The 12,584-nt window shown below is 58.8% G+C and overlaps 2 long non-coding RNA genes across 2 annotated transcripts; both read left to right on the plus strand.

Moving 5' to 3' along the window:
- The first annotated feature begins 6,238 nt into the window (after window positions 1-6,238).
- Window positions 6,239-8,381, plus strand: LOC138062662 (uncharacterized). The gene is made up of 3 exons (XR_011136572.1): window positions 6,239-6,285; window positions 7,345-7,454; window positions 8,052-8,381. It is a non-coding gene; the product is annotated as an uncharacterized lncRNA (long non-coding RNA).
- Window positions 8,382-9,994: 1,613 nt separating this feature from the next.
- On the plus strand, window positions 9,995-12,002 carry LOC138062600 (uncharacterized). Its single transcript, XR_011136550.1, has 3 exons — window positions 9,995-10,057; window positions 10,529-10,666; window positions 11,937-12,002. It is a non-coding gene; the product is annotated as an uncharacterized lncRNA (long non-coding RNA).
- Window positions 12,003-12,584: the final 582 nt, after the last annotated feature.

Below are 12,584 nucleotides of genomic sequence, written 5' to 3' on the forward strand. Positions count from 1 at the left end.
ACTAATGGGTTAACTAAGTCCCCAAGCCAGCAATCCATGGCCTACAGAAGCCTACTGCCCCTAAAAAAACCCTAATCTGCTTTTTCATCAGAGGTCGAGGTAAATCTTCAATTGCTTTCATGTGTTCAGGATCAATAGATCTTTTTCCTTCCGTTAGAATGAATCCTAAATATTTTCCTCTTTCTTGACAGAACTGGCGCGTAGGTGGGGATGCACGATGTCCCTTTTCAGCTAAGGCTGTACACAAAATTATTGCATGTGAGGTACAAGCAGTTTTTGTTCTCCTAGCAAGCAATAAATCGTCTACATCCTGTATTAGCATGGAATCCGAGTGTCGGGGGCGATGTGTACCAGAAGACGACTGGGAGCAGCAGCAAAGTATTTTCTCAGTGCCACAAGCCCTGGGAAAGTGCACCGAAGACTTGAGGCAGTGCCAAGACGGACGGGGGCACCTGAGCTGGGCAAGGACGGCAGAGAGAGAAGAGACTCTCGATGCAGAGCGCCGCTTGTAGCAATGCAGCAAAATAACAAGTAACTTTAATCTGGAAACACAACGGTATTCTCACATGATAAGGTGTATGTTCTCACCCATTAAGGTATATAAGAGAGGATGGACTATAAAATATACAATCTTGCTTCACTACACACAAGGTTCGTGTCTTCAATCCCCACATCAGAGCATAAAACAACGGTACGTAAGCCTTTCTGCAGCAAGCGAGCAAAACTAGTTGGTGAGCCAGTGGATCCTTGTGCAAGTCGCGTCCAGGTCGGTTGTTGTCCTTTCCAGGGAAATGCAAACAAAAGTTGACTCTCTTCTCCTGCAGGTATACTAAAGAAAGTGGAACTTAAATCTATTACTGTAAACCCCTTAGCCCATACAGGAATTGGAGTTAAAACTGACAACATAGTGATTAATAGCACGTACAGCCTGTACAAATCGATACTCAGGATCTCCCTCACTGTCCAGGCGATGTTTACGTGTACGGGTAAAATGGGTGTATTAAAAGGAGAAATGCAGGGCTTCAAAATCCCCTGTTCTAAATAGGTATCCCTCTGTTTTGGAATATTTTACTCTACCTCATGCAGGACAGCATATTGTTTTACAGCTGGAGGGGGACCTTTTATCTGTATAATTCAAAAGAGACAAAGTAGCCCCTGCAGCCACTAGAAAGGTTACTTGCTTTCCAGCAACTTTCCTGGTTATGCAGCCCTGACTAGCCAAAGGGATTGCATCCAAAAACATACATACACATTTAATACAATTGTACTCCTCCTCAACGAGTCATTGATCAGTTCGGCCGACATCTTGATTTTCTCCCGAAGGAGGATTCACCCCCGACTGTGGCTGAATTCGTGCACAGCTTGGGCACTCACGCTGCATATGTCCTCACTTCCCACAATAATAACACTCCCAAGAACCTAACCCAGGTGCAGAAGTTAACGGAATTCCCCTTCCTCCCTTCATGACTCCTCATCCTGCTGCCATCCCACCCATCCACCATCCAGAAAAAGAGCCACAACCTTGTTCAATCACAACTTCATGGGCAGAGAGGAACCTCCTGAGGTTCAACAAAGGCAAGTGCGGGGTCCTGCACCTAGGGAGGAAGAACTCCATGCACCAGGACAGGCTGGGGGTTGACCTGCTGGAAAGAGAGTACAAGAGAGACATGGCCCTACTGGAGAGAGTCCAGCGGAGGGCTACAAAGAGGATGAGGGGCCACCTGGAGCATCTCTCCTGTGAAGAAAGGCTGAGAGAGCTGGGCCTGTAGAGCCTGGAGAAGAGAAGACTGAGAGGGGATCTCATCAGTGTGTTCAAGTCTCTGAAGGGAGGGTGTCGAGGGGATGGGGCCAGACTCTTCACCGTGGTGCCCAGCGACAGGACAAGAGGCAACGGGCACAAACTGAACCACAGGCAGTTCCATCTGCACAGGAGGAAAAACTTCTGGACTGAGCACTGGCACAGCTTGCCCAGAGAGGCAGTGGAGTCTCCTTCCCTGGAGATTTTCAAAAGCCATCTGGACGCGATCCTGGGCAATGGGCTCTAGAGGACCCTGCTTGAGCAGGGGGGTTGGACTAGATGATCTCCAGAGGTCCATTCCAACCTCAACCGTCCTGTCATTCTGTGGGTCTCCAGGACTTTGACAGGGTTTTCAAAGGAATTCGTGCAGCTACTGACACAAACCCCTCATCTAGGGGACTTCCTCTTGTAGTAATGGCCCCACCCGAGGTTTCCGAGGGGCAGAGTCTCACGTACATAAAGCAGCAAAATTAATTATTTCTTTGAATGGCAGTACAGCAAAACAACAGCTCCAGCTGGCTGCCTCCACAGAGAGACCCTGGACAAAGACATTCTGGGGTAATTTGACCCTTTACAGTCTTATTTCCCTGCCTGCCACTGAAGGTCTCCTCCAGTCGTCTTTACTGAGTCGGTGGTCACTCCCCTTCTGATTGGTGGCTCTCTCCTCCTGACAGCTCCTGGCCTACATCCCACGCTGGTTGCCGTGTCCTTCTCTTGCATAGTCCCTTATTGCCTCCAAGGTCAACCACAACGCACGTGCATCCCTTCTTGTCTCCTGCATCCTATTTTATATCCTCATTAGCTGGGTTTGCAGCCTTAGTAGCTGGGCTTAACTGGTTTTGCAGGGACATTGCCAGCAATGTTTCTCGAGTTCATAGAGGTCGGCCTTGAGGCCCGCAGCCTTCATCTACTTTAGGCACTGAGACTAAGCTGAAGCTCAGTCAGATACAATGTCCTTCTCTAACACTTCCCAATGAGCCAAGAAGGTTGCCTGTCCTTATTTAGCCAACTTCAGACTTCCCACCAATGCAATCCCCACTTAGAAGTACTCGAAGAGAGAAGAGTCACTCTTGCATTGCTGTTCTTTCTCTCATCCATGCCATCTTTCTCCTCCCCCATTGCATTGAGCTCGACACGGTAGGTGGAAAGGCCACTGGACTCCATGGGAAGAACTCCACCTTTGCAGTTCTTTGTTCTTACAAATGTCATCCATTATCAGATTGCATTTCTGTGGGAAAGGGCAAAGGAGCAAGCCACCGCTTCAAACCAGCAGTGCTTGCTGCACCAGCTGCAGCTCACCTGCGCAGCACATTCCCTCTACTGCTCATCGTTTCTGCTCCTGGAAGGATGGATTTCCAGCCTTCAGGGGTTTGCAGGAGTCCAGAGGATGCCTTAAAACAAAGGCCAGCCTGTGGCTCCCTTTGTGCTGAGATTCATCCAGCTTTCTTGGCAACACCTGTGGTCAGTCACAGCCAGGCTTCTGCCCTCCACCTTCTTCCATTGTGCGGATGTATTGCTTGGCCACAACACAATAAGCAGAGAGAGTTCCACTTCTTGGGATAGGTGCTAGCATGCCACACTAGAAAGCACATCGGTGCCTTTGTCAACATCAACACCTACAGGTGTGAAAAGAGCCTGCTAGGCTGAAATAGACTCACATATGAAGGTCAAAGAACACAGACTCAAGGGTTTGGAAAAGAGAGAGTGCTTTTTCTCCTAAAAAAGAAAAAAATCCTCAGTTTTCATGCAGTCATCCCAGAGAAATTGCTCCTTGAGTTCACACGAGGTTAGCTGTCTGGCTTTCGTGAAACACAGGGAAAAGGTTTTAGGTTTTACAACAATTTCTTTTAGGCAACGGGCAGGCATCATTCTCCAGCTCCAACTGTGCCAGCTGAACGGGCCAACATCCTCCTACTTGTAGGAGTGGAGGGCGTAATTTCTACGCTGTATGACGTGCTCCAGCCTGAACCAGTGCAGGCTGCTCACCAGCTCTTTGACCGACGTCCCTGTGGTTTTCCGCCCACTTGGGAGCCCTGCCATGGCCCCGGGTGCCAGCAGAACGGGCAAGGCCAATAATCTGTGCCGTGCAGAGAAGGGGCCAGGTGCCGGGCGGGATGACGCTGCCCGGAGGCGGTGGGGCTGCGGGCAGAGCGAGCGGCTCTCTGCAGCCTCCTTTTCTCCACAGAGCCGAGCTGCAGCTTCTGCTTGGCGCCAGCAGCTGCCGCGGGCGGCCGGCTGGAGAGCCCGCCCCCTGCCCGGCCAATCGGGGAGCGAGGGGAGGCAGCGAGCGAATGGGTGCCCGGGAGGGGCGGGGTGAGCCCTGAGCGACACGCAGGCCGCCCAATGGCCGCCCGGCGGGCTGTCCCTGCGCCACGGCCGCGCCCCAGCAGCCTGCTGCGCTGCCTGTCCCGCCGCGGGGGGCCCGGCTGGCGCCCCGTCCCTGCCATGGCCCCGCCCCTCCGCCCCCGGCCCCGGCCCAGGAGTTTGGTGCTGCCCTGGCCCAAAATGGCGAGGCAGGAAATTCCCCCTGAGCGCAGGAAATGGTCCTGCTGGCCTTCCCTGTCCCCTCTCGCACCCCCCACGTCTCTCTTCCCCGTCTGTCAGCAAGAGGCGCAGAAGCTGAAGTTTCTAGCGTCCATCGGCAGCCTCTGCGGAGGCAGCAGCGCCAAGACCTTGTCCTGGGCCTGGAGGTGTTCTGCTGCCGACAGGAGCTGGCCGAGCAAATCGAGGTGAGGGGAGAGGCAGCGGGTGTGAGGACAGGGGCGAGGCCAGCTGGGCCCTGGGTCTGCTGGTGCTGGGTGGTGGCAGTTGCCGCGCTGAATGCGGGTTGTGCTCTGCAGGTGCTGCTGGAAGAGGAGCCCTTGGAGCGCCTGGGCACAGCCGTGCGTCAGCAAGCCAGGCTTGCTATCACGGCAATGAGGTACCTAGCAGAGCCCCTGGTTTGGCCAGGACCTGCGCACAGCATGTGCCTGATGGCACCGTCCCTGGCCGGGAGGTGTGCACCATGGTGGGAGGAGGCTGGTGGTGCCGTCTGCTGCACTTCTGCTCTCCCCTGGCCCAGGCTTGTCAGCAGGGCAGAGGGCCCCAGGTAATCCAGGCACCGCTCCCAGCACCAGTGTCCAAGAGGCATTGCTGTCTCTCTCTCTTTCTCTTTGCAGTGCAGTGGAGCCGGTTGGGGAGGGCAAAAAGAGCAGCCTCCTCCATGCCTGCTTCAAGAGTGTCTTCTTGCTTCCTCCAAGAGAAGACATGGAGACCGTGGACATGTCCCTCTACTCCAAGGTAGGCGCTGGGTGAGCTACAGGGAGCCCGCCAGCTCCTCTGGGCTTGCCCCTGGCTCCGCTGTGCTGAGAGGCGACTGCCAGATAGATCCAAGGCTGGGCAGGATCTCAGACTTGTTTTCCCACCCTCCTGCCTTCATGCCCTTCCGCGGGGCTGGGCCATGGGCAGTGCCCAGGGGCTGGTCCGTGCACAGCAGGTCTCCTGCCCTGAGGCCTCTGCTTGGCCCGTGCAGGGCAGCGGGTGTCCTCCCTGGGCAGCAGGGGTCCAACTGAGTCTGCTGTGGGTCAGAGGCAGTGGGGAAGGAATGCCACAACCCCCTGTCCTCCTTGCCATGGACCCTCGATGCCATGGATAGCATGTTGGAGGTGCTGGTGCTCAAGTCGGCCACTTCCAGCCTCCTGGAGCTGCAGAAGATCTTGCAGGTGTGGCATTTGCAAAGAGTGGGCTGCATTGGGCCTGTTCCTCAGCAGAGGGAAGTGACACCCTCGAGTGGACATTCCCCACCCAAGTGCCATGTACAGGCAGCACGCTGCAGGCTCTTTCCTCCATGAACACTCCTGGGCCACCTCTGCCCCCAAAGCTCTCCTTGCACCAGAGCAGTGCGAGGACTGTCACCCTTCTTCTCTAGGCACCGCACAGATGGCAGCTGGTGCTGCTGCCCCCCTGCCTCCCCGTGCCTTGTGCTTTCCTTGCCAGATCGGAATGGGGCAGAGACCCACTGGGAGCTGCGTGTCCTGCAAGGGGAGTCGAGCCTGGAAGCTTGGTTCTTCTGCCATGCCAGGAGGTCGGAGGCCAGGCTGCCCACTGCAGACCCCTAGGGAAGGTGTGGCCTGAAAGCCCTGCCATCCTGAAGAGGGCACCCGGGGCCATGTGCAGGCACAGGAGCAGAGGCTGGGAGGGGGTTTAGGTGTGGCTGGCTGCCTGAGGGCAAGGTGGGCCTTGCAGGCTGGGGCCTGTAGGGGCAGGAAGGCCATTCCAGGCTTGGCTGTAGCTCCGAGGAAGCCTTGGTGCACTGTATCACTGCAGGCAGGCGCTTAGCAGAGCTGCTTCTGCTGGAGTGGACGTCAGCTCCCCGGGCAGAGCAGTAGCCTTTCTCCTTGCAGATGCTGCTGCCCTTCAGCAAGACGGAGAGAGCAGCTGTGCGTGAGAGGGCCGTGAGGAGGATTGGGAGGCTGAGCAAGTTGCTGGCCAACTCTTCCTCGCTGGAGGTAAGGAGCCAAGCACCGTGCAGCCCCCGCTTTGGCCCTTTGCAGCAGCCCAGAGCACCGTGCAGCTCAGGGGTCCCTCGGAGGGAAGCGTGGGCACAGGTTAAGGCAGTGAGCAAGGCTCTGCCCTGAAGCAAAGCTCTTTGGCGCTCTCTCCATGGGCTTTTCTCTGCAGTCCCTTTGTCGCAGGAGCCAGCTGTGCCCCCAGCCCTGTGCAGGGGAGCAGTGCGCACGGAGCATGATGTGAGCCGCAGCCTGGCAGTGCTGCCTGTGCTGGGCTGCTGCTTTGGCAGGCAAGGCCTGCAGGGCCCTCGAGAGCTTTGGCTCCCCTGGGATCCATGCCTGGGCAGAGTCTTGGCTTCAGGGCTTTGGTGGTGACTGCCTCCCGTCAGCCCTTCTACCTGTCCCACCCGCCTTCCGCCGATGTGGCACCCCTTTGGAGGAGTGGATGAGAGCCCTGCCTGCTATGGGAAGGCACTGCTGTCCCATGCCAATGCTGGGACAGCTGGTGGGCTGCCTCATCCTTTGCTGTGCGTACGAGGACGCGGAGACCAAGTGTGGGGCCTTGGATGCTCTCCATTGCCTCTTCAGATTCATTGTGCAGCGAAGACGTAAGAGAAGCAGTGCTGGGCTGTGTGCTTCTGCACGCGGCCATGCTGGCAAGGCCGGGGAAGGCATCGCACTGCCTTGGCCCCTCTGCTCAGTGAGGCAAAGGAGCAGGAGGCACGGCTGATGTAGGAGCAGGGGAGCAGGCTGTTAGTACCTGTCCTGGATACCACTGGCCTGGAAAATGCTCAGCAGCCCCTGCTCAGAGGCTACGGCTTGTGTCGGGCTTCCCACTGGAAAGTCCAATCAAATCCGTGGGGCTTTTAGTACCCTTTGAAGCAACTGCCCTTCTCTGCCCTGGAATAGGCCCCGACCCTCCCTGGGAATCTTGCTCCCCATACATTCCTGGCATGCCCTTTGTCTCTGCCAGGCTGGTTGCTCTCTGACGCCATGAGTCTGCCACCTGCAGCTCTCCATGACTCCTCCTGACCACTGTGTCTTTCTGCTGCTGTTCAGGCCGGGCGATGTTGCAGGATGATCCAGAGTATGTGGAGCCCCAGAAGGAGAGGGAAGCCGACAATGAGCTCTGCCTTTTGTGGACGAGCAACATCAGCGTGATCGTGAGGGTGAGGAGCACTTCCCTTGCTGGGACTGTTGGCCATGGGGTCCTGAGGAGACGTGGATGAGCAAAGGGATGCCTAATGAGTGGGGCTGAGGGGGCCTTGGGGTTGGTACGGAGGTGGTGGTGGAGAAGGAAGCAGCTCTGAGTGGCACCTAGAGTACTGGTTGCTGCCTGGTAGCAGCCCCGCTCTCACTGCTGTGTCTCCCACTGTCGCTGAGCGGGGACTAGCCAGAGGCTTGGCTCCAAGAGTCCCAGCAGCAGCTGCAGCCTGCTGGCCACCAGCAAGCTAGGGTTGCCTGCAGAGCCAGTGCACTGTGAGCCTGCTCCCAAGCATCCTGCCTTGCCCTGGTGGCCCTCTGGCCACATGCCCCATGGTGCTGCTACCCAGCACAGCACCTGCTCCTGGCTCTCCTGGGCCATGGTGCAAGGGGCTTCAGCTTGGTCACGTCGTGCCTGCCTGGGCAGGACCCTCTTGGGGCTCTCAGCGAGGAGGGGGTGGGCAGGGGCAGGGCTGGCACACAGCTGGGGACCTCCAGGGCTGGCCCAGGCTACGGTGCTGCGGCCAAGGAGGCACCACTGACAGAGCGCTCTTGGCCTGCAGCACTGCCGTGAGCATGTGGAAGGTGCTGATGGATAAGCCGATGCTTGCGCTGGACATGCTGCGGGAGCTGCTGAGCTTGCTGGAGGAGTGGCCACTGCACAAGCAGTCCAGCTCCAACAGGGACAACAACTGCATCCTTCCGCTGGCCATGAGTCAGGGGACGAGGCCTCCCGTGCCCCCAGGCTGGTGCCTGCCTCTCTAGGCCCCCTCTCGCCCTCTCCCCTGCCGGAGTGTCCCCAAGCAGGGACCTCTCCTGGGCCCATGGATACAACATGCCCAGTGCCAGGCCTCCGACTGCGCCAGCGCACAGGGCTGCCAAGTGCTGCCTGGCCTCTCTGCACACAAACAGCCAAGCTGGCCATGCCCAGGAAATGTCCATCCTGCATACCCTGTCCCTGCATCCGCCGACCTCGCTCAGCAGGCTGGAAAGCCAGGGTAAGGTTCGGGGCAAGGTGAGGGGCAGGAGTAGGGCTCCTGCAAAACCTGGGCAGGCAGCACGGCCTGGGACAGGGAGCCTGGCAGAGCGTGCATGCTACACGAAGCCTGCCGAGGTGATGGTCATGCTGAGGCAGGAAGGCTCACTGTGTACAACCAGGAGCTGAGGCCAAAGAGCCTGCGGGTGCTGGCCCTGGTCAGGCAGCCAGGCTGAGGCCTCCATCTGCATTTCCCATGCTCCAAGGCTGTGCCCGAGCCTCCCACCTGGAGGGCTGTGGAAGCATGCCAGGGGCTGCTCGGGAGTGCGAGGTGTGTCTGGGTGTTTTCTGCAGGCAACGAGGGCACTGTGTGAGATCGTCCGGGAGCCCGTCTGCCCAGAGGCGGTGAAGGCGTTTTTTCCCCCAGCTCTTCCTGGCGCTGCTCTTGCAGATGGTCTTCACAGCAGAGTTCAGCCACCAGGAAGCAAATATGTTTTTGAGGGAATGCCAAGGGGATGAGTCCCGTCCCACCAGCCATGTCAGGTGCTCGATCCCGGTGGCCCTGTCTCTGCGCTGCACCTGGAGGCAGGGCCAGGCTGCCAGTATGACCTGGGCTTTGCTGTGCATGCAGGTGCGCCGTGCAGGCCATGAAAAGTCTGCTGCGCTGTGCTCACTATGAGACCATAGCCGTGGCTGTTGAGAGGAAGGGTGGCTGGGACCTATTTCTGCATGCGGACACCTCCCAGAAGGGAGTGGTGGTGCTGGCCAGGTTGAGCCCTTTCCGGCCTGCTGTGGCCCAGCACCTCTTCCCTGGATGTGGGGTGTGCCACCCCTTGTGCTTCTTGTTGGGGGAGGGGGAGCGCCAGTTCTCCAAGAAAGGGGCTGCAGCCTCAGCCCTTGTGGCAAGGGCTCGCCCAGCAGAAGGGCCCTGGGAGCTGCCATGCTGCCCAGCTTGGAGAGCTGCTGGGGGAGCAGGTGGTGTTAGGAGCTGTGGGAGAGGGTCGCGTGCAGGAGTGGTCCCCTCCCAAAGGCCTGGAGTGCCGTCCTGTGGGGCCTGGGCTCACATGACCGAGAGCACTGGGGACGGTGTGCCTGCAGTGCCCCCGAGGGCAGAGCCCCAGGAAAGGTGCAAGAGGCACAGGAGAACATGGGGAGGGCCCAGGGGCACAGGAATCCAAAGCGGGCAGGAGCGGGGATGTGTGGGCAGGCCATGCCGCCTGGGCAGGAAGGCTGTTTCTCCGGTCTCCCACCAAAAGGAACGTAATGATGACTGACGCTGGCTTTCTAATGGCAAGGTGTGGTAGGGCAAGAGCAGTGCTCCATGATGAAATGCCGCTGGCTGCAGGAGCTGCGTGCCAAGCACTGCCTTGGCCTGCCTTGCCCTGTGCTGGAGGGACATGGCTCGAGAGGGCAGAGAGATGCCAGAGGAGGTTTGCCTGCTCACCTGAGGCCCAGCACTGCCTTCTTGCCTCTGACAGAGCGATGAGGGGGGCTCCCAGTCACCTGCGTTGCTGGCTCTTCCACCAGCTGGCAAGGCTTCTGAGGAGGGAGGACCAGTTTCATCAGCTGCCCGTCATGGCTTTCTTTGTCGAGGTGGGCCTCATGGCAAGCGGTGCCTCTCTGGAGGGGCCTCTAAATGCTGTAGCTCGCTTGTGCACATGCGTGTGGGGTGATGCTGGTGAATGGAGCCGGGGCAATGCATACGCTCCTGTTAGTAGCCCCGGCCTTGGCTCGTTTCTGCTGGGCGACCACTCGTAAGCACTTGTATTTTGTGCCTCCTTTGTGGCAGTTCTCTGTGTGTTCAATTGCTCCTCCAAGGGATGAGAACAAGAGGCTGCAGAGGGTTCAGGGGACGGGAGGAGGAGGCGAGCGGTGTGTGCAGCGTGCCATGAGGTGCAGGGCTGGGAGCAGGGCCCAGGGGTGTCTGCACAATGCCTGCTGTGTTTGGGCTGAGTTTTGTGAGGGCCTGGTGCCCTTGCCCTGGATGGTGGGTGGGATGGAGAGCTGCACGCTGCAGGCAGTCCTGCCAGCTCTGCCAGTCTTTCAGTGCTGAGTGCATTTCAGCTGCTGGAATGCCCTGACCTTGCTGACATGGATGAGGAGGTCCTGCCACTCGTCCAGAGTTATGTGCAGAGTGAGAGCCTGGAGATGTGCAGACTGGCGTTCAGAGGCCTCGTGACTCTGTTGAAGAGACCCAAGATGGTGAGGAGGGGGGCAGGCGGGTGAAGCCGTGCTGGCAGCCTGGGGCTTGACAGGAGACACTGGGTCAGAGAGTGGCTTGGACTTTGCTGGCAATCCGGAGGTGCGGTAGCTGCTCCCAAGTCTCCGCTGCCCCATTCATCTGCCCCAAGTGTCATGCCAGGCCCTTGGCCGTGCTGCACAAGGAGAAAGGCACCAATGCCCACTGGGAAGATCTGGGAGAGGGACAATGAGCTGGAGCACAGGGCCGGGCAAATGCAGCCAGGTGCTCCTGGGCCTTGAGGCAGCAGCTTTTGTCCTTACAGAGGCCAGTGCCTGCTGAGGGCCCCCTTGGAGATCTGTGCCCTGCACTGCAGCCTCTGTGCCCAAGGCCTGTGTGTGTGCAGAGCCCTGGCCCTGGCCACTGAGCCCTGATGGGAAAAGAGCACACAGAGCACTTTTGGGTGGGGGGGGGGTCTGTCCTTGCTTCCCACAAAGAAAGTTGTGTGTTTCCCACAGAAAAGGAGAATGCAGAGCCTGCTCCCAGACAGCATGGAGTGGCTGCAGCATGCTTGCAGGAAAGTGTGTGTGGGAAGCCTGATGCTGCTGAGAAACATCCTCAGCTACCTGGAACAGAAGGGCTCCAACCCGATTGTTCTGCAGCTGGCCAAGAAGCTTCTGCCACGCTTTGATGACGTAAGGCTGGTGGGAGAGCCGGGGCTCTGCTGGTGTGTCCGGGGGTCCGTATGCGTGGTCTGGGTGCTGTGTGCCCCTCTGCATATGTGCCTGTTGGCGCGTCCCCGCACAGGCCCTGCTGTGTGTCAGGAAACCTTTTGCCCTGTGGTTCTCAGCCCATGGCCTGTGCTGGCCTTGGTGTCCTGGGCTGTGGGAGTAGAGCAAACCAGCCCCCTGTCTGCTCTCGGCCGTGGCCTGGGGCAGTGATGAGCAGAGAAGCAGGAGCAGGCTAGAGAGTGAGGGAGAGGCTGTGCCCTGGGGCTGTCCCTTTCTGTCCTTTTCTGTGCGGGGGCCCTGATGGAGCCCTCGGGAAATCCAAGAAGCTCCCTCCAGAGGGAGAGGGAGACAGAGCCCAGGGAAGCTTGTCGTGCTGCTGCCGCCGACAACCCTCATTGTCCAGGCTGCCTCAGCAGAGGCTTGTCCTCAGCTCCGACCTCTGGCCGGGCTGGGGGACAGTTGTGCCCAGAGAGGACGAGGCCTTACAACAGCAAACGCTCTTGTCGGGCCCCGTTCCTGGAGTCGTTGCTGAGGCCTGCCCTCCTCTCCTCCCTGCCCGCAGGAAGACAGCAGAGTGCGAGAGCTCTCCATGCTCCTCTTCAAAGACCTGCTGGAGATTGTGGTGGGGAAGAACAAACGGAACCTGAAGCAGCATGCACAGAGGAGCCTGGTGCCGCTCTTCCTCCACGTGAGTGACAAGGTGCAGAGAGTGGCCCAGGTAGGGAGCAGTGTTTTGGGGAAGCAATGCTGACATGCCGTGGGTGGAGGTGAGCAGCAAGGCAAGGGCTGCTGCCAAGTGTGCCTTGGAACGCATGGCAGCATGAGGTCCAGCTTCCTGTGTGCTGTGGCTGCGGTGGCATCTCTTGGTCTCTGTTGCTCTGCAGGCCTCTCAGGAAGCCCTGGTCAGTGCTGCACAGTTCCTGAAGTGGGAGGAGCTCAAGCAGCTGGCCAGAAGAGCGGAGACGTGGAAGATCGGGGAGTACGTGGTAAGGACGTGGCCAAAGCCCCCGGGGCCCCGGCGGGACGAGGCCTGCCACCATGGCCAGTGTGCAGGGTGCACAACTGTGCCCCTCACGCACTGCTGCAGCCCAGAGCCCCCGCTGTGCTGGGCTGTGCTGCAGGGCCCTCTGCTCTAAGTGCCCGCTGGGGTGCTGAAGGGGCCCCTGGCCTGGCTGGGCCTTGGCAGAAGCATGGCGGGGATCTCAGCACC

This window comes from Struthio camelus, chromosome 28 (genome assembly GCF_040807025.1).
Source record: "Struthio camelus isolate bStrCam1 chromosome 28, bStrCam1.hap1, whole genome shotgun sequence".
NCBI lineage: Eukaryota > Metazoa > Chordata > Aves > Struthioniformes > Struthionidae > Struthio > Struthio camelus.